Source organism: Rhinoraja longicauda, chromosome 3 (genome assembly GCF_053455715.1).
Source record: "Rhinoraja longicauda isolate Sanriku21f chromosome 3, sRhiLon1.1, whole genome shotgun sequence".
NCBI classification, from domain to species: domain Eukaryota; kingdom Metazoa; phylum Chordata; class Chondrichthyes; order Rajiformes; family Arhynchobatidae; genus Rhinoraja; species Rhinoraja longicauda.
In genome coordinates, this window is record NC_135955.1 from 34675138 (window position 1) to 34701182 (window position 26045).

Genomic DNA, 26045 nt, shown 5'->3' on the forward strand with positions numbered 1-26045 from the left:
CTCATAATATAATAATAATAATCAGGAACTAAGCTTTGGGAAGATGTGATTATGATTTCTCCCAACAAACAAAGGAAGTCGACAAAACAAACAAACAAAAGGTGCAGTGGATAGAGTGGGCGGCACGGTAGCGCAGCGGTAGAGTTGCTGCTTTACAGCGAATGCAGCGCCGGAGACTCAGGTTCGATCCTGACTACGGGCGCCGTCTGTAAGGAGTTTGTACGTTCTCCCCGTGACCTGCGTGGGTTTTCTCCGAGATCTTCGGTTTCCTCCCACACTCCAAAGACGTACAGGTATGTAGGTTAATTGACTGGGTAAATGTAAAAATTGTCCCTAGTGTGTGTAGGATAGTGTTAGTGTGTGGGGATCACTGGGCGGTGCGGACTTGGTGGGCCGAAAAAGGTCTGTTTCCGCGCTGTATCTGAAATATGAAGAAAAAAAATGAAATCAGAGAATGGAAATCGGCCATTGTTTCCCTCCTCTCTTTGGAGTTGGGGTCAATTAATGCATCATTGAAATCTCCCTGGACCAAATCAAATAAAATAGACTGCACCAGCATCAAACCTACGATCATCCCATTGGACACAAGTGAACCAAACACTGATCCCTCACTGTCCCCAAGGATATTATTTCAGTGAACAATCACCAAATTGAGAGCTTGGGTTACCTTTCTGTTATGTAAATCCTAACGATGTCAACATCCATATGACCTTACGTTACATACAATGGGATAGGATTTACTCCCATTTGGAAAAGAATGTTAATTAGGTAGGGTCAGTCATCATGGCTTTGTACATGACACATCATGTCTGACTAACTTGATTGTGAGTTTTGAGGACGTGACAAAAGTGATCAATGAGGGTAGAACGGTGGATGCTATCTACATGGATTTTAGTAAGGTATTTGATACAGTTCTCTATGGTAGGCTGATCCAGAAGATTAAGATGCACGGTCATTTGGAGTCATGTAATTTTGATGTCATATTTCCTTCTGTGATCACACACCTAAAATATCAAGTTGATTCCAAAGCAATTTGGAACTTTCTAAACTTATAAAAGACTATATAATCAATGAAAACCTTTTGTTCAGGCCCAAACGAAGAAGAAGGATTTTTAAACTGACACAAATGAGCGTCCTCAGCTGCTGTGGTTTCCTGAGCACTGCAGCCTGTTTTGGGTCTGAATAAATTATGTTTTGAAAAATACCATGAGGACATCTTTGATCTCATGCCCATACAGCATACAATTTGCAAGAGTCTTCCATTACATTTTTAAGGGTACATTTGTGTGTCGATGAGTGTTACAGGTCTAAAAAATACCATCTTGAAGAAAGGTGGAGAGGGTTAAGGAAGGCTATTCAACACATGTGCCAGGGGAACATTTTTGAATCTTTAATTAAACATCAAATTATTAAATCAGGATGAAGAAATAATTGGAAGTAATTATAATATATCTGGAATTGAAAGATTGACAAACTTTACAGCATTCCATGAGATGGATATGGTCCACATGGACTATCAGAAAGCCTTTGATCATTTATTGCTTTGGTGAACATCGAAGAATATTAAGAGATTGGAAACTGATAGAGAAATAAATTGAATTAAAAACTGGTGAATGCAAATGGGTTTCTCATTTGAGGTAGAGTTCTCCTGAGTGCTTACTGTATGGTCACTGAATGAATGATTGGATGCAGAATTTAAGTCAAATTTGCAAGTGGCATAAAATTAAGCATCATATAAATAATTATCACGATTGAAAGATTTGAAGGAACATTGATTGCATTATTGAAAGGGTAATAATGCAGCCATGAGAATTCATGGTGGTTAATAGTGGGGACTCGACCCGAAACGTCACCCATTCCTTCTCTCCTGAGATGCTGCCTGACCTGCTGAGTTACTCCAGCATTTTGTGAATATATACCTGTGGTTAATAGTGAGGTGACTTTGATGGAATGAAAATTCACAAGAGGCATGCAATTGCTACCCATAGTGTGAAAACACTGAGGATGGATTTCTATCCATTTATATTCAGAAAAGGCCACTTTACTTTTAGTGAGGGAAGTGGAGTTGATATGGAAGAATATTAAATTGGGGGCTCAGATTCAAAAGACATTTGAAAATAATGAAAGTTGACAGGCTCATGAGAATGTCAGTGGAATACTGGGCTTGTGGCAATTACCAATTTCTATAGATGCACCATGAAAACCATTCTCTCAGGAACCATCACAGCTCGGATGCATCACAGCTTGGTATGGCAACTGGTCTGACCAAAACTGCAAGAAACAGCAGAGTTGTGGGCTAGTCCATCACATAAACAAACCTCTCCCCTTCACCACCCACCCCCCACCCCCTCCCCCGATCTCCAGCCTCATTGACTTCAACTAAACTGCATGCTGCCTTGGGAAAGCAGCCAACATAATCAAGGACCACTCAGGTCATACAGGTCATTCTCTCTTCTCCCCATTCCTGATAGGTAGAAGATACGAAAGCTTGAAAGTATGTACCACCAGATTCAAGAATAGTTTCTTCCCCACTATTATCGGACTCTTGAATGGACCTCTCATATGCTAAGGATGTATTCCCGATCTTCCAACCTACCTTGTTGAGGCACTTGCACTTTTCTTTTATGTGCACTTTCTCTGTAGCTGTCACACTAATTCTGCACTCTGTTTATTTTCACTTTTGCCCCACCTGATGTACTTAGGTTTGGTTTGAATGCACTTGTGTGCTATGATCTACCTGGATAAAATACAATTTTTTTTTTCACTGTATCTTGGTACACGTGACATTATATAAACCAGTACCAATACTATTCCAAAGTGATATGGAAGTATAGAAATTAAGGTGATGAGGAGGAAAGTATATTATACTTTAAAACCTTTGTAGTGTTATGTGCAGATTCAAACCAAATATTGAAGCAGTAAAGAATATTGTACACATTCATTCAGAACCTGCCTTTGTACAGAAATATAAGTTTGAAGGAGCTAGAATAGGAAAGATTATGATGGTGATTTGATGGGGGGTGTTCACAACATTGTGAGGATAGGACAGGATATAAGAATGTAGATAGGTTCCAGTGATTGAAGAGTCCAAAATGAGGAGCCTTTGATACAACATTGAATGTAAAAAATTCCAAACAACTTTTTTTTACAGATAAGATTTTGAGGATGTGAAATGCATTACTGGAATTGCTGATTGAGGTTGAGATTGCGTCAAGATAAAAGTGCAGGTTAGATATGTGGTGGAAGAAAATGGAATAGCAATAGGATGTACACATGGGATTAGAACCACTGCTTGTGTGATGGCTAAAAATGAATATTGTTTCATTTGAACAAATGGGGTGGTTTTGTGTTGTAATGTTTATGCAATTCATAATGGCTACTATGGCTTTCCTGCTATCAATGTTCTTAAACAACACTAATTGACAACTAGGCTGTAATGCTTTGTATATTTAAATACCTGTCCCAACTTTCTACCATGTAAAGAATGGTGACCAAGGTACATAAATGATAGACTGTTGATCTGCGAATAACTTCAGGATTACTGTACCTGAATTGTTATAGAATACCCTTTGAACCTTTGAAATAAAGGGTGAATCTAGCAAGATTCTTTTGGTGAGGTGGTGGTGCAGGTGAATGTACTTTAGACACCTATTGGTTTGCTGCTTTAAACTTATACAATAATACGCTTCAGCAATTTTGCAAATCTAATGCTCATGACCACATGCAGATTTAACTTCATTTTCAGGGGAATTCCCTTGTGTTATACCATCAGTTGCTTTTGGGCAATTTGATATTTTCTTTGTTCCTCTTCAGTGCCTACCCTGACTATACCAACCTGAAATCTCTTCATAGTATTGTTTCAGTTCATTTTAAATTGCAAATGCAGTTTTATTTTGAAAAGTTTAAACACTGTCTCAATGTGCATCATGGGGATGCAAGTAACTATGATCGCTCTCAACTCATTCTGGAATATCATTATTGTCATCTTCCATTAACTTAAACTGAAATGCCTTGAACTTCGTGTCTCTTCAAAACTATGTTATGGGAACCGCCAGGAAAATGTGATCTTTAAAAACATGTCACACAGGCCGCGAAATAGTATTGTGTCTCTTCTCATAAATGAAGATCAAGCTTCTACTTAAATCCATAGATTCTAATGTGGCATCTCATTAGTGGAAAGCTCAGCATTAAATAAATTCAACTACTTTCTACAGTGTATAATACAATACTTTATAAAGTGTTTTTCTTTCGGCTGGTTCTTTGCCACGTGGTTCCATTAAATATTTAAATAGCTTTTCCACACCCCGGTATATTTTTCCATCTCAAGTACAAGCCATTTATTATTCCGTTTTCTTTTTCTTTTTGATGGTATTTTCTGTGTCTTGCATTGCAATGCAACCCACCATATGGAAAAAAATACAATATTAAAAAAGAATGCTTTAATAAGAAATTAAAAAGGGGTGATTTTGGCCAATACACTTAATTTGTATTGTGGAATGATTGATTTTGTGCCCTGAATATTTCCACATTTTTGCTGGCAATCCCTCTTTAACTTTGAACACAGTTGTACTTTATTTGAGTAGCTCTTTGCAGAATTATGTGGTTCATTATATTCTCTGTGAACAGTTTAAGTTTGAAGTGTGTATTCCCTTTATTATAATAAATTGGCATAATACAATAATCATAGGCATGAGATATTAGGCGAAATATGATGCTGTGTTACTTAATTCAGCCTGATTAGTTCATGGTAAGACTCAAAAGGTAGATGTACAAAGTCTTTCCAGTTTACAGTTAACAATATTAGTTTTATTTTTAGAAATTGAAAACAATTTTATAAGAATTTTCAAAACCAATTATTGTGAGCATGGAATGTAACCGTGGAGCTGCATTTTAAAGATTTCTGCATTTTATCTTGAATTATTAAAGGTAATTTATTCTAATCGTGCAATGCAGATAACAGATAGATTCAACTCGTGGCTGTCAATGTAATGCAGATGACAGTGTCTTCTGCGTTTATCTCTGCTGCTCATTCATCCTGCCATGGTACACTGAACAGTCTTAAAGGGATATCAACTGGTGCAATCGAACAATATAATTTGTAATGACAAATTTTGCCTTGGGGAGAAAGTAGCAATATGTTACTTATTGTAGAGCAAACGGTGATTTATATATAAATTAAGTTTTTTGTTAACTACATTGGTTAGGCAATGGAGGTGACATTGCCCAGAAAAAAATTGCACTATCTTATATGTTTCTATAGCAATGATTCATGGGTAATAGATTAAGCCTTAAAAAATAACTAATGTTCATTTTCTTATTGTTTGCAGGACATTATGGCTGAACTTCACACCACCCTGAGGTACAGTGTAGCTATTTAAACAAAATTAAAATGTTATTTGAAATAAAATGCATGTTTAACAGTCAACTAGTCCATTTTCTTACAAAGTTTGTGAGCTGTTTTTTTTTGGTTTTTTGCAATGAACCTGAAATTGCACTGTGTTGATTGTTATTTCAAATCATTTTATTGTTTGTACTTGTTTGGAAATGGAACAAATTGGATTTTTTACCTCTATTCTAGTCAGTGATGTAGTTTGCCTCATTTGACTCATTCTGAAGGTTGCTGCCTTGGCAAGGATATGCTTCTGTAAATACTGGTACCCCAGAGAATGATCATTCTTTGTGTTTGGACGGTGACTGACAGAAAGCTATTTGTCAATGTGGCATTTTACAATCAGGTCTGAAGTGAGATTTTCCCACAGTTATTATTAGATAGCCATCATGAATGGTAACCTGAGCAAATTTTATGCTTCAACGAAGATTATTGGTTCTCCACGTCAACTGTATCAGAAGAGACTCATTATCAAATTATTAAACCATGTGGTTTGAAGCTTATTGTCATATTGTTGAAACATTTACCAATTGGAGGAGCATTCAAGGAAATTAATAATTGCTTTATTACAAATATTACTTTGCAAAAATTTCTAAACACATGTTTTCGCTTTTTTATTATGGGGTATTGTGTGTAAATTGATGATTTAAAAAAATGAATATAATCCATTTTAAAATAAGGCTGTAACGTAGCAAAATGTGGAAAAAGTGAAGGTGTCTGAATACGTTCTAAATGCACTGTAAGTCAAGATTTACAGATTATATTGGAACATCTCAAATTTCCATATGTATACATATGACTTCACTCGTCCAAATAATTAAATTGTGTAGGAATGTAACATATCTTCCTGGATCAAAATAATCCCATTTTAGTTGGTGAGAATAGTGTTTCAGCACTTGCATCTATTTCCTATAAACCTCAACAGCTGTACTGCAGAATTGTTCAACACCAAATTATTTAGTTACTTTAGTGGCAGTAGCAGATATTAGTCTAGTGTTCTCTGATTCCAAGTATGATGGTGTAAATTTTACATCTGTGTATTCCGTGCAGAACAGATAATTGTGTTTCTTTAATGTCTATACTATCTGCTTTCTCAGGTAATGCAAAACAACTTATTTATTATAGTGTTGTCACTGGCAGGATTACACATAAGGATAAGTGTCTCACTTTTTGGCAAACCTGTGAAATCTGCTATTATACATTTACAATCCTTTATTTGTATTCTAATTCCCTCATTCTCCAACCAAATTTAACATTAGAAGATGGCATTGACTTCACCTGTCACTGTTCAAACCTGTGATTAGCTTAGAATATAATGATATATTATTATCATATCGAGTCTTCCATAAAGTTTCCTCACTGCTCATTTTGCATCTAATACCTGTAGTAATATTTTAGTTTCCAATTGTCAGCATGGACTGAGCATTTGAACAGATGTAGGTTGATCAGAGAGGGACTCAACAGAAAGGGTAAGCCATGTCTGTTTAATTTAGTTGGGTGTTTTGGTGAGTTCACAAATAAAGTAGATAAGAGAAGGTGTACATGCTTGGCACTGTATGGGTTCTCAGAAGGCATTCAGTAAAATCACACATAAGAAAGTATCGGACACAATGATGTTGGAAACTATGAAATACAAGGCAGCTTTTGCTTTGTCTAGAAATGAGTTGAGACAGGTGGCAAAGAGAAAGAATAAAAGTGATGTACATTGTTTAATAAGAATAGGTAAGTAATGTTTTCCATGTTCGACACAAAGTGCTGGAGTAACTCAGCGGGACAGGCAGCATCTCTGGAGAGAAGGAATAGGTGACATTTTGTGTCGAGATCCTTTTTCAGACTTCTTCAGACGTGTCTGAAGAAGGGTCTCGACCCAAAACGTCACCCATTCCTTCTCTCCAGAGATGCTGCCTGTCCCGCTGAGTTACTCCAGCACTTTGTGTCTATTATTGGTTTAAACCAGCATCTGCAGTTCCTTCCTACATGAGATGTTTCCCATGTAACTTTTCCAAGGCTTCAACTTCTTTCTTTATGAATACCTTGGGTAAAGGGATGGACGATTGTGGATCCAATTTTTTAATACGATCCAGTGTTAGGAGAGTTCACAGATAGTATGAATGGGTGGTTGAATCTGGAAAGAGACCAAGGCAAATTTAAACATTGGCGAAACAATGGTAAATGGAATTCAATCGGTGCAAGTGTGAAATCATCCTCTTTGGATCCAAGAAAGCTTTGAAAATTTGTGTTTTTTTAAAAGATAAGAAACAAGGATCCAAGCAATTTGATAGCCTTTCACACAAATTGTTAAAAGCTAGTTGACAGACAAAAGATGAAATCAAAAGACCCAAAGAATACTCCTTTTACTAAAGCAATTACAGAGGTGCAATACTAACCCATTGTGCTATCTGTATGCACTGTACTAAAATGTGTATAAAAGGTAACCTATTACTGCATGCTATTATGTACTGAGCAAACAACGGAAAGATTGGATGTATCAACTATATATACTTTTATGGTTTGTACATGTGTTAGACATTACTACCATACTGGATATCCATTGCAGAATGGGAATCAAAGGCAAGGTAGTTTCCAGTACATATCCAAAATTCAGACACAGACTATAGTCTAGAATATTTTTCCCAGTAAATTTTACCTCTCTTTGGGCTTGTTCGAATTCACATAATTCATATTAAAATAAAAAATTTAAAACATATGAATCAGAACCTGCATCAGTTGGTTAAATAATGACTGAATCTAGGTGTAGGCATTGACAAGATCTCCTAAATATGTGAGGGAGGTTTGTTATTCAGTGCATTTGATCGTTACTTATAACATCTTATGGAGAGAAATACCTCTAGAGCAACTTTTGGTATTATGGATATGAAACAGCTTTGGCAGTAAAGTATTCCTGTTGGATTCAATTACTTCATGCTCAGGGGATAAAGAGTCAGCTCACTTTAAGGATTTGATTTGATTTTTTAAAAATCAATTAAAATCAATTTAATTTTGAAGTACGTTTTCAACAATATTTCCCATGACTTGCATCTCTTCCATTCACTCTAAAACCTGGGATTCCTGAAGCAGATTTCACCGTACATGGAGCTATCTCTTCTTAGTAGATGCTCTAATTCTAATCTAATGATGCTGATGAGTTCATGTCAAAGCTTGAACATGAATGCTGTTAGAATTTGGCCGATCAATGCTGATTCAGATTCATATGTTATTACTTTTTTATTTTATTATAATTTATGAGATTAATAACAGGCCCAAAGAGAGATTAAATCGACAGGGAATTATACTGTGGACTGGAGTGTATGTATGGATATTGGATATGCAGTGGACTCATCCATGGCAATAGACAGCTGGTCTGTCAGCATCTAACAGATATATAAGAAAATAACAGACATATAGACACTTATATATGAGTCTATATAACTCTACGTTGCGTGAGTCACTGTTTGTAAGTCAAAGACGAGTAACGAGAAAAGCTCTGAAGGGTGATAGGGGCAGTATTTCATTATTTCATTTACTTCCTCTTTTATCGTGCAAAATAAATATTACTATTGTATTAATATAACTGTAATTGTAATTAAACATTGCTACTAAGCAGTTGAAATTTCATGGCCAGACAAGGTGGAGAGTTTTGAAAGCCTTGTTAAGATAAAGGTCAGCATATTGTGTCATTTCTGAAGGAAGAAACAGCAGAATAGATATTCACTCAGATTATTGCACTAATTATGTATATGTAATGGTGCCTGCACTTTCTAATATACTGTAAAAAAATCCATTTAAAAGCAACCATATTTTGAAAGCAAAGTATAACACATAGTCGTTACCGCATGCATACGTTAAGTGCATACAACTGAGGATACTGATTGATGATTGATGTGAATTAAGATAAAACTGGAATATTTACAATGTGCATGGCCATGTGCAAGAAGAAATTTGGAACTTCTGCAAAAGACAACATTTATGTAACAGCAGTGAGTTTGCTTGAAAGGCAGTTAATTGATTATGAGGTGCACCGAGACATACTCATGTTGTTAAGTGTGCTATATTAATGCAAGTTTTTCTTCTCTGAAAGCTAATATCAGTAGTCAAGCCAACACAAAGGTGTTATTTTGGTCACTAGGAGCTTACCATCGGAAACTGGCTTTCTTTACTCAACATTTTCTTGTAATTGTTGTTGGAAGACAGAACATATCAAAGCTTGCATCCTAAAATCTTCAAACCCATTTAGGTTTCTCAATGTGGTTGAATATCAGGGAGAGAAAGGTTAGAGCAAATCTACCAATGGCTAACAAATAAATGTTTATATTTCTCCAACAAAAAAACAGACAGCATTGGCTTTTTCAGAATGAAGGCAAAATGCTATTTCTTGAATAACAATCAGGGAGGATAGTAATTTCTCAATGTGGAAAATGTCACAGGATGCTTTACTGAGGGGCAGTGGTGGGGAAAGAACTGAGTAGACAAGTAACGAGGCAAACTTTGAAGAGATTGGGAGTGGTAACAAAACATGCACATGAAAATGTTTTCAAAGGTAGGGATGAGGAAGAGAGTTGTAAAATGGTTTTAGGAAGACACTCTCAAAAGAGATTCAATCTCACTCTCCCATCCCCAAGTCCCTCATTTTCCTTTTATCTCCACTCCAACCCCCTCCCCTCCTTTGTTCACTTCACCCATATATCCCTCCTTCTGGCTTTACATTTCACTTCTTTTCTTCTCCTTACCTAATATGCTTTTGCTCCTTTGTCATTTACCCACCCATCTGCCAATCTACCATCCCCCTCTACCTGTATCCACCTATCACTTGCCAGGCTATGCTCCACCCCATCTCTCTTTTCCAGGTTTCTCTCCCCCTCCCTCCCCCCCCCCCCCACCCCACTACCCCACTACAGCCAATCTGAAGAACAGTCCTGATACAAAAAGTCACTGGTCCATTCCCTCCACAGATGCTGCCTGACCCACTGAATACCTCTAACGCTTTGTGTTTTAATCTCAGAGACTGTCAGGTTGGATAAAAATGTTGACATGATATTGGAACAGAGGGAAGGGATATGGTTCTCTGGACTGAAAGATACATAATGGTGAATGGTTGACAACAAGTTGAATGTGAGAGTGCAAGTCATTTCTTTATATCATCATATCATATCATATATATACAGCCGGAAACAGGCCTTTTCGGCCCACCAAGTCCGTGCCGCCCAGCGATCCCCATACATTAACACTATCCTACACCCACTAGGGACAATTTTTACATTTACCCAGCCAATTAACCTACATACCTGTACGTCTTTGGAGTGTGGGAGGAAACTGAAGATCTCGGAGAAAACCCACGCAGGTCACGGGGAGAACGTACAAACTCCTTACAGTGCAGCACCCGTAGTCAGGATCGAACCTGAGTCTCCGGCGCTGCATTCGCTGTAAAGCAGCAACTCTACCGCTGCGCTACCGTGCCGCCCATGAATGCTACAGGGATGCTCCAATAAGTTTATCTACACTAGGTTCTTCGCCTCTAATCGTTGAGGTAGGCAGAACAGTTAACCCTGAGAAGTGATTGTTTAGTAATGACACAAAATGTAAGAAAGCATTGATAACCTCATAGAGTAGAAGTGTTATTGGTAAAGGAACCTCACCATTGATAAACTGGAACATTTTGGTGGAAAGAGTAGCAAGACCTCAGATTTTGGTGATGTGCCCAAATAAAGCTAAGGAACAGATGGATTACATGGGACAAGTGGAATGGGGTGCAGATGCACAAACCCCTAAATCTTGGGTTAAGAAGGCCAGAATGGGTTAGTAGGCTAATTGCTCTCTGTAAAATACCCCTCTTGTGCAGGGAGTGTATGAGAAAGTGGGATAACATAGAACTAGTGTGAATGGGTAATCAATGGTCACCATGGAATCGATGGGCCAAAGGGCCTGTTTCCATTCAGTATCTGTGGACTAACCAGTAAACAATGATTCATTTCGAGGGCATATCTTTGAAAAGAGATATATTAGAACTTAATTATGGTCCATGATTAATAAATAGAATTGATGCAGTGAAAATGGAAGAAAATATGAGCAGATGGATATAATGATTGGACTAAGTAAAGGGAGCAGGAGGAGGCTTGAATTCCAACATAGACCAAGAGGGCCTGCAGACCTCTTTCCCTGCTATAGACTCTGCAGCTCATTCTAACTCTGTTTCACCAGGCTGTGTCTGGCTCAGGTGATGTGGTTTTTTCAACAATTACATTAATGTTCTTGTGAAGATATGGTGGTGGATTTTACCTCGACACTTGCACCCAAGTATAAAGGATGGGGCTAACTGACCGAGCTCTGCCCATAATTTCCCATCTGCCCTCCATCATTATACAAAACGTATGTGCAGAGAAATTGGCTCTCGATCCCATGCCAGGTTAGATCGAGTGCAGGAACTGTGATTTGAACTGGGATTTAGCAGTTGCTTGAAAGAAAGAATTGGCTAAATTGCATTTTATGATTTGTGTTTATAAGTATTTGCAGTTTTAAATTATTAATTTTATTTACAATGCTAATTGTTTATTTTCAATGGCGTTTAAGTGATTCTGAATATCAGAAACCTTGAGAAGGCTTGATGGACAATAGACAATAGACAATAGGTGCAGGAGTAGGCCATTCAGCCCTTCGAGCCAGCACCGCCATTCAATGCAATCATGGCTGATCACTCTCAATCAGTACCCCGTTCCTGCCTTCTCCCCATACCCCCTCACTCCGCTATCCTTAAGAGCTCTATCCAGCTCTCTCTTGAAAGCATCCAACGAACTGGCCTCCACTGCCTTCTGAGGCAGAGAATTCCACACCTTCACCACTCTCTGACTGAAAGAGTTCTTCCTCATCTCTGTTCTAAATGGCCTACCCCTTATTCTTAAACTGTGGCCCCTTGTTCTGGACTCCCCCAACATTGGGAACATGTTTCCTGCCTCTAATGTGTCCAATCCCCTAATTATCTTATATAAACTTTGACAGTCAGCAAAGCGTGTTTGGGGCTTTCACAGGTTGACCAGCTTACCTGACCTGATTTTGGTGAACTATGCAGTGTCACAGCTCCGGGACTTGAAGCAGTTTTAAGATGGCCTCTATCAGCAGAGATGAATATTGAACTACTTCTTCCCATCCGTTATCCAGTTTCTCTCAGGAACAGCTTCTTCCCCTCCATTATCAGTCTTGTGAAAGGTCCTTCCATACGCTAGGTTACTGTTTGATTCACCTCTACCCCTTTGAGGACATTGCACTTTGTCGGAGGAACTGAAGCGCTACAATGCTGAGAACTATATTCTGTACTTCATCTACCTATGGTGCATGAGTTTCAATTGATTGTATGGTTAGATGTCATGCAAAGCTAAGCTTTTCACTATATCTGACAATAATAAACCTAAACCTAAACATAGGTTGCCAGACCTATCATTAAGAATCCAGGCCGTCATAAAGTTGGAACAGGGTATTAAATATGGATGAGCAGCCATGATTATCTTGAATGGTGGAACAGGCTCAAAGGATCGAATTGCATTTTCCTGGTCTTAATTTTTTGTTCATATTCATTCCATGTTTGATATACTTTGGCAAACCAGACTGCCTGACATGGCAGATCTGCTTGATGCTGGTTCAGAGAGATCTGCTCCCAGGGCGTCTGATATTAATTGACTGTAGCAACCTATTCTAATTGCAAACTCTGTTTTGTAAAGCACATCGTTTTAGTTGCTTACGATTGTTGGATAGGTTTTATGTTTGTATCCATTAAGTTATATGTATTGAGTATCTGTTAAGATCAATTTGTTGTGATTTGTTATATATGTTATTTGTTCGTGAATTATATGCTATAACTCAACCCACACTTAAACTCTGTCATATAGCAATTAGAAGTATTTATTGAACATTATTTTAAATCTAAGCAAGGTTTCACCCTTACTCAATGACTAACTCTGCTGAATTTCGTCTGAACGACATTGGGAGTGTGATTTAATTTATTCTGAAGCTGCAACGACCATCTCGCAAAACACTTGCACCCGATCCGTCAAAGCCTACTGAATCTCTCAGTTGCTAACCATTTTAACTCCACTTCCCAGTCCCATACTGATCTTTCTGTCTTGGGTCTCCTCCATTGCTAGAATGAGGCCATACAAATTGGAGAAACAGCACCATTTGGGTAACTTGCAAACCAACGGTATGAACATTGAATTCTCCAATTTTTGGTAACTAACCAATCACCCCCACCCCCCTTCCCCACTCCATAACCAACCCCCCTTTGCTCCCCCCATCTCTTTCCCTGATGCCCCACCTGGACTTGCATCTATTCCCCCCCCCCTCCCCACCCCACCTACACAATTCTTCAATCATTTTGTCTCACTATATGAATAATGAATTCTCCAATTTTAGGAATTTAACTTACAAATCCCCCTCACCCCTCCGCCAACCCCCCTTTCCCCCTCGCTTCCCTGTGCCTGGATTTGCATCTATTTCTCCCTTTCCCCTCCCACATTCCCTTCCATCAATATTCCTTTCCTCTGATTTAATAATTCACACTTCTATCCTTATCTCATTCTTTTTGATGTTCGTCTCTGGCATTTGTCGAACCATCCGCCTATTAATGACCCCCCCCCCTCCCCCATCACCTGCCCACCTGTTACTTGCCAGGCATTGTCCTGCCCTCCTCTCCTCCAGATCACCCCCCCACCCCCCACCACCACAATAAGTCTGAAGACACGACACAAAACATCGCGTATACATGTCCTCCAAAGATACTTAATCTATGCTGCTTAGATGTTGAGGAGAATATTTAGTCATCTGTATGTGAAGGAGTGAAGGTATAATGGAGCAGCCTGTTGGTAGCATCCACGCGATGAGGTCCAAGTGCCTAGTTGAGGGTAAGTGTTGAGCTTTAGCTTAAGAGGCTTCGGTGAGGATGATGAGCAGAGGATGACAGAAGGTGAGGTCTTGTTTTAGTGACTTTCTTCCTCGGTCTTTAGGAAGTCTTCGTCGGGATGGCAGTGGAATGCTCCTCCTGCAGGGCGTGGGAAGTCAGGGAAATTTCCAGTGTCCCAAAGGACTACAATACCTTCAGCTCTTGACTGGAGCTGTGGCTGGACAACCTCATGATAGTCCAGGAGGATGACAGTGTCATAGATAAGAGTTATAGTGATGTGATTACACCTAGAATGTATGCATCAAAAGTAAACATATCATCTGGTTATTATCCTCTTGCTGACTGTGGGAGCTTTTATGATTCCATATTTACTTCCAAAATATTTAATTGGCCATGAGACATTTGGAGATATTCCGAATGAAAGGATATAAATGCTGGTCTTTTTTTCAATCTGAAACAATGCTGAACTGGGTTGAAAGGTTGAAATCAAATTAGAAATGAAGATATCATATCAAACTCACTTCCTCATAAAATCTGAGAAACATTGTAGTAATGTGTAGTTGGTCTGGACTCGTAAAGTGCCTACAGTCAGCAATAGGATAATACGCAGGTGATTTGTTTATTTTTCTTTGCATATGTTGAATAAGAGGTTATATCACAGATACATGGCCGGTACATGAATAGGAAACATTTAGAGAGATATGGGCCAGGCTTGCACAAATGGGAATGGCTTGAACGGGACATCTTGGTTGGCATGAACAAGTTTAGCCAAAGAGCCTGATTGGTGCTCTATGACTCTGACAAAGTGTGGGAGGATCTCAGCAGGATCAGGCAGCAGCTGTGCAATGTTTCTGGTTGGGCTCCTTCTTCAGCCTGATTGTCGTAAGTCCTGACCCTAAACACCATTTTTCTCCACAGATGCTGCCTGGCCCATTGAGTTCCTCCAGCCCTTTTGTTTTGTGCAAGATTCTGGCATTTGCAGTAGCATTTTCAGTTCCTTATGTCTCTATTTATAGTGTTATCCATCAGAGCTGCAGCATGGCTCTGCAGGAGGTGTAGAAACCAGAAACTGTAGATGCTGGTTTACAAAAGAAGACACAAAGTGCCGGACTAACAATGAGTCAGGCAGCATCTCTGGAGAAGATAGATAGGTGATGTTCCGAGTCGGGATCCTTCTTCATACTGATTGCGGTGGGGAGGGCATGGGGTAGAAAAAGCTGGATGAGAGGAGGGATAGAACAAAGCCTGGTGAGTGATAGGTGGATACAAGTGAGGTGGGGAGGGGGGGAGTGTTGACAGGCCGATGGTTGGACAAAGGCCGGAGATGGAAAAAACTAAAGGTGTCAAATAAGGATAGAAGAGTTGTGAACTGTAAAACCAGAGGAAGGAATGTATGTCTCACAGCTCCAACAAACCAGGTTCAATTCTCACCTCTGGTACTGTTAGCATGAGTTTGCCCATTTTCCCTGTGACCACATGGGTTTCTGAAAAGCATGCTCTTTATTAGTATGATTGGCTGATGTAAATTACTCCCAGTGTTTGGAGTTGTTAATGGGTTTGTCTGAGAAAATGGGAGAAACAATGGGAAATAAACTGGGGAAGAATTGCTCCGAGAGCCTGCATGGTCTCCTCCGTTGTCGAGATATATAATGTAAATGCTAAAATTGGAGGCAGATGTGGATCAGGCTATTTGTTTACCTTGCGACACTGAATGAAACATTTTATTTGTCAATAATGCTACCTTTGCCTTATTTGCTTCGTTTATAATTTATCATTAGTTCTTTGACAGTATAATCATAATCAATGTTAATTTCTAATTCAGGATAAAGACAATTTTATAATGTACTTTTAACAATATATATTTTATCTTTTGAACATAGTATAACAAATATACACTCTTAAATCTTCAATTATATGGAAAAAGATCATAAGATTACTTTAAGGCTGCTTCAAAAGTCACTTGTCAAGTAACTTGGGAATGACCAAAACACAATATTATTCAAAGATTGTTTTCATGATCACTAAGAAAGTACTAGCTACGTGAATGCTGGTATGCCCATCACGATACAAGGCTTTATTGTGTAAACACTTATCAGAGATTTTGTCCACTGACCCACAAAAGTAAAAGAGTGGGAAACTTTTGTTGTTCGGAAGACATTTATTATATTATTTATTATATTATTGATGTACTGGCATGTGCTTCTCGCGATATGCTTCTTGGAAATTAATATAATTATTCGTTTTGGCTGGAACATCAATGAATGTGCAAGCACCACACAGATAGCAGTGGAGGTCAGGATTGAACCCAGCTCACTGGAGTTGTGAGGCAGCAGGTTTATCAGCTGTGACACTGCACTACCCAATATGACAACATGGTGTTAGTGCCTAATGTTTAATGATATGTTGATCACTTTGTGGATGGAAGGGCAGAGTGGTCATGCCCAAAATGATATTTAACATTTTTTTTAAAAGGCCTTAAAGTAACCAGATGATTTATTTATCATATAATTCAAGTTTCAAAAATGTTTAATTGTCAAAGTACCCTGTAAATAACACTGAACAAGAATACATGCTAATTCTGTGACTTGGTGTCCCATTCATGCAATGCCTAGGCCGTAAGTATTGCTTCAAATGAAATGAAAGTCTGCTTTTGTAGAGTGACTTCTTGCTCTTAGTGTGAAGTATGAAAAATATGTTGGGAGAAAGCCTAACAGTGTACAGGGGCCCTGTTTCCTTTCATATTAACACTCCAGTGATTTGTTTTAAAAAATGTTGATTGACAATCTGGCTAATATGCTGCATAATTTCCCAGTAGCAAATAACCCTTCCAAAATGGGCTTCTCTTCGAATAGATATTTTGATCAGTGCCTTTACAGTTATCCCTGGAAAGAGGTTAACCCATTGTACATGTCTGTAAGAAGGACAATATACAAGAATGAATATGCATTGAACTTATTGTTTTTTTTTGCATTCCTGTTGGTTGAACTCCAGGGTCAGTTTCCAACAATATCATTTCACATCACAATTCAATGTTCATACCCCAATGCAAATTTTCATAAGAAAGAGAACAAGATTGTCTATCAAGGAGTCTAAATGGCAAATTGAAGAACATATGTGCATCTTAGTAATACAGTTAGCACCAACTTGTGGCAGGCACATGTCTGCAACTACCTGGTGCTTTTCACAATCACTTCTCCACACCTGTCTGGATCAATCCTGACTCACGGGGGAAACTTGATCCAACTTTAATGGGGAATGGAAGAGCTTCAAGCAGTCAGGGCTGCATGGATATATCACCTCAATCGCCTCTTTTGCCCACTCTTTTGCAAAAACCACATGTGAAATACATTGTAAATCATAATTTTATCAGGTCTAATATCATGATTGGATGAAATGAAATGGCCACCAATTATTTTTTTAAAATAAATATGAGAAAGTCTGAAACTTGTGTCTTCAGTTCCCAGTGCAATTGTCCTGTATTAACCCCATATTACAATTTTGGGTGGTACAATGAAACAGCTGGTAAAACTGCTTCTTTACTATTTCATTGACCTGGACTCAACCCTGCCTTCCGCTGCTGTGTGTGAGGTGTTTGCACAGTCTACTTGTGATCTTTTGAGTTTCCTCCGGATGCTCCAGATTCCTCCCACATCCCAAAAAATTGTGCATATAGATTCCTAGTGTGGAAATAAGTGGAATAATGGGGCGAGGGAGCAGCAGTTGGTGCAAATGTGGGGGGAAATAAAACGGGTTTGGGTAGGATTCATGTAAATGGTGGTTGATAGTTGGTCTGGACTTGGTGAGCTGACTGAAGGATCTATTTCCACACTGACCTTTCTGTCCTAGGCCTCCTCCATTATCAGAGCGAGGCTAATCGCAAATTGGTGGAACAACATCTTATATTTTGCATGGGCAGCTTACAGCCCAGTGGTATGAATATTGATTTCTCTAACTTCAAGTAACCTCCGCACTCCTTCTCTTTCCATCCCTCCCCCACCCAAGTCGCACCCGGTTCCTGTTCTCACCAAGCAAACAGTTAACAATGGCCTCTTTACTTTATCGTCGTTACATTTTTGCATATCTTTCATTCATTTGTCCTATCTCTCTCTCTCTGCATCACTGTCTATATCTCTCATTTCCTTTTCCCTTGACTAGTCTGAAGAAGGGTCTCGACCTGAAACGTCACCATTCCTTCTCTTCAGAGATGCTGCCTGGCCCGCTGAGTTACTCCAGCATTTTCTCTTTCTTCGGTTTAAACCAGCATCTGCGGTTCCTTCCTTCACCTATTTCCGTATTGTGCATCCCTGTGACACTTTGATATTCTTTCCACTGCCTGAGGGCGAGATAGACGAGTGCCAACCTTGAATTCTTATTTAACCTTTGAATGGACTTCTGAATGTGGTACCGAATTCAACCACGGTTAGAGTTCCCATCTCCAAGCTGCCCTGCATCTGAACCCCTCTTCCATTTTTCCAACTGGCTATTCCCGTTTTCCATAAATTCCATCCAAATCTCTGCTGTCCATCGTTTAACACCCATTGAAGGTCAATTATTCACCGCTTCATTCCTTGCTGGTTTACATTGGTCGGTCGTGATGTTAAAATTCAAGATTCAGCACATGACCTCAGTCCTCGCCACCCTCTCGTCTCCCAACTTGCTACAATCACTTTTTCTTCCTTGCACTCTGGATCCGAGGACATTCCCGAGATTTAATTGATCTTCCATTGGCATCCCCTTCTTCAGTGCCTGAGCTCACAACTCCGGAATGAATCTCTCTCCACGACCAGAGCTCTCTCCTCCTCTAAAGTATGCATGCCTTCACTCGCAGCTCTCTCACTAACTTCCCTTTCTTACTCCGACTCAAGCTAATAACTACCAGGAGATCTTCCGGGGAAAGGTTCTTGAGGGGGGTTTGGCGCTGCTTGAATGCAAACTAATCTCTTACGCGCGTCCAAATGTTGCTTTGTTTCAAGTTTAGGTGGCAATCGTGCAGCTCCGAGAGTGTGTGCTTTTAGTGTGTCGGGATGTTAAAACCCTACAGGTCAGTGTACAAGGAAATATCGGACAGGGTAGTCGTCGCTCCTGCTTTCATCCCACGCTGGGGCTGATCAGAAACCCGCAGCCGCCTGGAGTTGGGTCTAGCTGAGAGCGGCGGGGAGGAGGGTTGGGCTGAGCTCCTTGCATGAGTAGCGTGGCGGGGTCTCCTGGTGCCCAGTCTGAGCTGAGCCGTGCAGAGCAAGAGAGGAGAGCAGGAGAGGAGAGGAGAGGAGAGGAGAGCCGGTGTGTTCCGATGTGCCTGACGTCAGCCGCCTGACCTCTCCTCCTCCTCCTCCCTCTTCCCCCTCTCCCTCCCCCTCTCTCTCTCCAGAGTGTCTCAGAGAGACTGTGAGAAAGAGAGAGGACAAGTGAGGGGAAGGAGACGGAGAGGAGATCCTGGAGAGAGTGAGAGAGTGGAGCCTTGCCCTGCCTTGCCCGCCCTGCCCGCTCCGCGTAAACTCATTGCATGCGATCCGCAGCGGTGGGAAGCCTGGAGAGGACGCACTGGGACTCCCGGACACGCTCGCACTTCTGAGCCTCCCCTCCCCTCCCCTCCCACCCCACCCCCCTTTCATTTACCCCACCCCTCTACACCCCCACCCCCCCCCCCCCCCATCTCCCGCAGACACAGCTGTGCTCCCACACCTATCGCCGAGGAAGCCTGCGACCCGCTTAGATGTTGGATTACTCGGGGGCCGGAGACTGTAGCCCTGGATTAAGGCAGCCACATAGCTATGCCGGAGAGCGGCTTGGTGCCTCCAACACGACTGGCATGCTGAGGTAACCCTCCCCCCACCCCCTCCCTCCCAGCCTCGTCCTTTTTCTCCCTCCACCTCTCGGTTCTCAAGTCACAATTAGGAGCTTTTATTTGTGGTCGGTGCATTGGCTGGTCCGCGTCTTGTATGCTGTGTGGGGTTGGATCACCCTGAAGGTGTGCGAGTGCATTGTGTGTGTGTTTTTTAGTGTGTGGTGGGGAGAATTATTTCGCTGTAAGGTAAAGCGGAAAAAAAGTACAGCAACAAACTGCCCGTAAAATTATTCTTGGCTGGTTGTTTTCCTTGTGAGATTCCCCTCTCGCACACACAGCCGTCCGTCGGAGGCAAAAAGCAAGAGGTTAAGAATGCAAAAAAAATGAGGCTAGTGAGGATCTGGAGAAGGATTTAAACTCTGGGTTTATTACATTGCCCATAAAAAATAATCCCGAGGAGCGTCCAGTTTTCTTTGCAAGGGGCGACTGTAACATTCCGTTCGATGCCTTGTATATGGGATGCAAGTAAATCTCCCCCCTGACTGTCACACAGTCCTCCCCTGCTACAATATTGTGTCTTGCTTCTGGGCTCTCTCTTTCCCCGCATTCAGTGCTGTTGCCTGCAGGTTTTGCAAGAAGAAATGGAGCTAGTGGTGGCCGGGCTATGTTTGATCCGGCGAGCCGGCAGTTGTAGTGGGAGTACGGGCGCCAAGGCTTTCTGGCTTCGGGGAGGATGGGGCACGAACACACACACACTCACTATGGGTTTCTTCCTCTCTCTTTCTCCCCTTTCCCTCTGTTTCTCCCCTTCCCCTCTGTTTCTCCCCTTCCCCCCCCTCTACTCCCCGTTCATCTCTCTCTCTCTCTCTTCACCCTCCCCCCCTCTCTGTCTTCACACTCCCCCCCTCTCTCTTCACCCTCCCCCCACTCTCCACCCTCCCCTTCCCCCCTCCCTCCACCCCTCACTTTCCCTCCCTCCTTCTCACCTCTCACTTTCCCTCCCTCCCTCACCTCTCACTTTCCCTCCCTCCCTCACTCTCACTTTCCCTCCCTCCCTCCCCACCCTCTCACTTTCACTCCCCACCCTCTCACTTTCCCTCCCTCCCCCTCTCTCACTTTCCCTCCCTCCCCCTCTCTCACTTTCCCACTCCTTCCCCTTCCTCTCACTTTCTCTCCTTCCTCTCCTCCCTCTCCTCTCACTTACCCTCCCCCTCACTTTCCTTCCCCTCCTCCCTCCCTCTCCCTTTCACTTTCCATCCCTCCCTCTCACTTTCCCTCCTCCTCCTCTCGCTTTCCCTCCTTCCCCTCTCGCTTTCTTTCCCTCCTCCCCTCTTTCTTTCCCTCCCTCCATCCCACTTTTCCTCCCACCCTCCCTCCCACTTTTCCTCCCACCCTCCCTCCCACTTTTCCTCCCACCCACTTTTCCTCCCACCCTCCCTCCCACTTTTCCTCCCACCCTCCCTCCCACTTTTCCTCCGACCCTCCCTCCCACTTTTCCTCCCTTCCTCCCTCCCACTTTTCCTCCCTCCCACTTTTCCTCCCTCCCACCCTCCCACTTTTCCTCCCTCCCACTTTTCCTCCATCCCACCCTCCCACTTTTCCTCCCTCCCTCCCTCCCACTTTTCCTCCCACCCTCCCTCCCACTTTTCCTCCCACCCTCCCTCCCTCCCACTTTTCCTCCCTCCCTCCCACTTTTCCTCCCTCCCTCCCTCCCACTTTTCCTCCCTCCCTCCCTCCCACTTTTCCTCCCACCCTCCCTCCCTCCCACTTTTCCTCCCACCCTCCCTCCCACTTTTCCTCCCACCCTCCCTCCCACTTTTCCTCCCACCCTCCCTCCCACTTTTCCTCCCTCCCTCCCTCCCACTTTTCCTCCCACCCTCCCTCCCTCCCACTTTTCCTCCCACCCTCCCTCCCACTTTTCCTCCCACCCTCCCTCCCACTTTTCCTCCCACCCTCCCTCCCACTTTTCCTCCCACTTTTCCTCCCACCCTCCCTCCCACTTTTCCTCCCACCCTCCCTCCCACTTTTCCTCCCACCCTCCCTCCCACTTTTCCTCCCACCCTCCCTCCCACTTTTCCTCCCACCCTCCCTCCCACTTTTCCTCCCACCCACCCTCCCTCCCACTTTTCCTCCCACCCACTTTTCCTCCCTCCCACTTTTCCACCCACCCACCCTCCCTCCCACTTTTCCTCCCACCCACCCTCCCTCACTCCCACTTTTCCTCCCACCCTCCCTCCCTCCCTCCCACTTTTCCTCCCACCCACCCTCCCTCCCTCCCACCCTCCCACTTTTCCTCCCTCCCACTTTCCCTCCCACCCACTTTCCCTCCCTCCCTCCCACCCACTTTCCCTCCCTCCCACCCTCCCTCCCACTTTCCCTCCCTCCCACTTTCCCTCCCCTCACTTTTCCTCACTCCCAACCTCCCCTCTCACGTTCCCTCCCTCCGCTCTCACTTTCCCTCCCCTCTCACTTTCTCTCCCTCCCTTCTCACTTTTCCTCCCTCCCTCCCATCCCCTCTCACTTTCCCTCCCTCCCCGTCCCCCCCGCTCACCCGCACAATCAAGATTGTGCAATCACTTACACTCGAAGCCACACACTCATAATTCCACACGGTTGTAACCCACACACACTCACAGTAACACACACAACTCGTACTCACAGTAACACACATAGCTCACCCCCAGAGTGACACGCACTTGTAACCCAGTCACAGTAACACACATTCATACAATCACAGTCACAGCCCACACACAGTAACATACTCGTATAATCCCACACAGCCATATTCCACACAAAACACAGCCGTGTATTTTTGTGCTTCCCCAGTCTCTCCCTCTCCTCACACACACACAGTCACATATCACACCCACAAAGACACACACGTTCAGCCACACTGCACAAACCTCACACATTCACCCACTCTCTCACGCACACACACAAACACTCGCTCAAACATTCCTTCTCTCTCTCTCACATGCACACAGTAAAAACAACACTCAAACTCTGGCGTTCCCGCTCCGCTGATCACTCTGCCTCCCTCGGGTGCCGTGCCTCACCGACGCCGGCTCTGCGTTATTAACCGTGGGCAGCCTGTGTACAAACAAAACAGAAAAAAACGTGCGAGGACTTTAATGCCTTTCCCCACTTTAAACAAAAGCCCACGCAGCCCTCTCTGGAGTTTTCTGTCACCGACAAAAGTTGTCAGGAATTCACCTTGGGAAACAGATCGCAGAGCCCGGTTCCCCACCAGGTGTCGACCCAGTCCCCGGTGCTGGTCCACGGGGGTCACCGCGTCCGCTGGGAGCCGATGTCCAGTCATTGCACTGGCTACAAGTGCTCGCAACCCTCTCCAGCAACTGAACGCTGCCAACTTTTCTTAAACGTGACCCCGGGCCACTGCTAATGTTAAATGCAAACCTTTAATTGGCATTGTTATATTTAACTCGCATAATTATATTTGCAATTGGTTCGTTTTGAATAACTCCCAATGTTATAAAAAATGTCTGTTTTTTAAAGAAATAAGTGCAGCTGCCACAAATCGTTTTGACAGCTTGAAAGGAGATTTACTTGAAATGGCCTTTTGTATTATCACTTTTTTTTTGGAAGGTGGGAGGGTGGTGTGTGTGAAAAACACAGCGAAATAGAGCAATGAAAGTTCCAATGAGCATTAGAACAACATAATCTTTCGACTGATCTGATTTCTTAATCTTAAGACAGTTGTATTAAGTGTGACTATTGGGCGCTGTTTTTTGTGTTGGGAGCTTTGTGACAGTTTGCATTTATTTACAAGAGATTGAGAAGATGATAGGTTGTGATATTACACTATCTATCATCTATAATGCAATTTGTGACATATCAAGTATGTTAAATTAATTATTTTTTAATCTACTGTATCGCTCTACATGTTCATTCTTAATCGTTTAGCCTGAGAATGCAGTGATGATTTTAACAGGTGCTGTATTCATCTGTGTGAGAAGGTGCAAATTTAGACTGGGGTTGAATGTTCAGTAATTGTGATCGTGTAAGGGCCTCATCGTTTCTTTTCAACTTCCTTCATCATCGTACCTTTTGTTTAATCTTGTTACGGATGGCTAACAGTAGCTCTCAGAGCTGAGGCAGTGATGTGTTAGCGAAACCACAGCATACCTTTCTCAATGTGTAACCACATCCACTGGACTGGAATCAAGTAGTGCTTTAAAAATATTCACTCATAAATTATCAATGATTTACTACATTGAGCAAAAATTATTTCCCCCAACTGATTAAAGCTTCTCTGTGATGGATATCCAGTAACACAGACATTTGATGATGAATTTCTGGAGGTGCTGATCTTTACCTTGTGAACCCATCTGACCAACGTCTTGCCCTTGAGTAGTTATATTTTAAGACAACAGAAGCAGTTTTGTATAAGTCTAGCCTAATATTTCCAACAGCAGTTTTCATAGAAGGAAAGCTATAGCTTTGAACAGTACATATCCAGGAGATGGGAGAGAGCACAGCATTTGTGTCCCACCTGTTCTTGGGATTTGATTAAGGGAGGCACGATTTGAATCTGTCTAGTATTCACTGAACAAAATGCCTGTAATATCCTGTTCCTGGAGACTTCTCCCTTTGATTGATGAACGCTTTGGTAGGTGGAGCTCATTGTGCAACTGATACTGACAGCACGGCTTATTGCAATTCCAACTCTCCTTTTGTTCTTATTTTCTTTCCCCTCTGTGATCATATTTATATACAGATTTTATTTTGTTCCCCACACTGTTTTCCTTAACTTGCAGCTTTTTTGATGTAATATAGTTCGTTGCATTATTTTCAATCAGGGTTTGAAAAGGAAAAAAAAGGATAATCAATCAGATATGAATAGCAAAATCAGTTTGCTTTCATACTCTGCCTTAAAAGGCCTCAAAGACAGGATTCAAAAAGAGCATCAAATGTCAAAGGAGTCATCTGGTGAAATAACTCAGCTAGTGAAGTGCTAAATTGAATACATTTTAATTAGCACATTGTTCTGAGCATAGTGAGATCTTGTGCAAAAGATGTGTTAATTGTGGCACTCGCCTTGCACTGCAAAGTGGTTTTCCTTTTTGGCTTAAAAGGTGAACTGCACCCTCAAAACGTTTGAAGGGAAATGTTACTGTTGTCTAATATTAATATTGCCTATGTAGGTTAACAAATGTGAAAGGGTCTAGACATGAAGAAACACTAGACATTCTTCACATGAGCTGCTGCTAACCAGTTTCCCATTTTGGTAACTCTGAATTTAGCTTCAGATCACCCACCATTCTACTGGCCCCAAATTCTTTACACAATGTCAGTGTCTTATAGAGAAACAACTACATTTTTTATTGCATCGCAACGCTTTGGCAATTTATAATAGCCAATTTATATAATGATAGTTCTCAGATAAAAGGCTTGCATGTTTAAAATGCATGCAGCTGACATATCACAAACTCTTACGTTATAACCAAGTGATCAAAAATCAACTTGAGAGAAATTGCGTGTGTCTAATGTTTGCAAAAATAGGCAGGTACTCTCAGAATTCTCTCTGGTGTGCTTTTGGTGTTTTGTAACTCTTGAAATGCACAACTGAAGTACTAGGTGGTTGTTGCCAGTAATTGACACATCCTGCTGTTCAGCAGTGCCCAGTTACAAAAAATAACTGTTCAGCTATTGCCACATGCAGCTGTCCGTCCCTGCAAGCTTAGGTTTCATGAGTGGTGATGGATGCTGGATGTCTGTGGCCAGTTGTGAAGTTTGCATGGAGGTCAGGAGAAATGATGGAGATTAGGAATGGTCCTTAGCACAATTGCAAACGAGGTGTCTTGAAAATGTGTGCAAACCTTTACATTGTTTACACGCATGAAAATCAAAGTGAGTGAGTCACGATGGATAAATTATGGACACATTTGGGATATTAATGGTAGGCTATACTTTCATTTCTGATAGTGGAAGGTTTTGTTTGCAATTAAAGATTTAATAAATGTGTT

The 26045-nt window shown here is 41.8% G+C and overlaps 1 protein-coding gene across 28 annotated transcripts in view; it reads left to right on the forward strand.

Moving 5' to 3' along the window:
* The window catches only part of LOC144591791 (receptor-type tyrosine-protein phosphatase delta-like), a 1768335-nt gene that overhangs the window by 1212579 nt on the left and 529711 nt on the right, over positions 1-26045 (forward strand). For 27 of the 28 annotated variants that reach the window (XM_078395814.1, XM_078395847.1, XM_078395838.1 and 24 more), the window contains one exon: positions 5328-5359. The gene's annotated coding sequence lies outside the window, so the exon portion shown is untranslated. Of the gene's footprint in view, positions 1-5327; positions 5360-19507; positions 20091-26045 lie in introns of those variants that run through there. The other variant, XM_078395828.1, reaches the window with a different exon arrangement.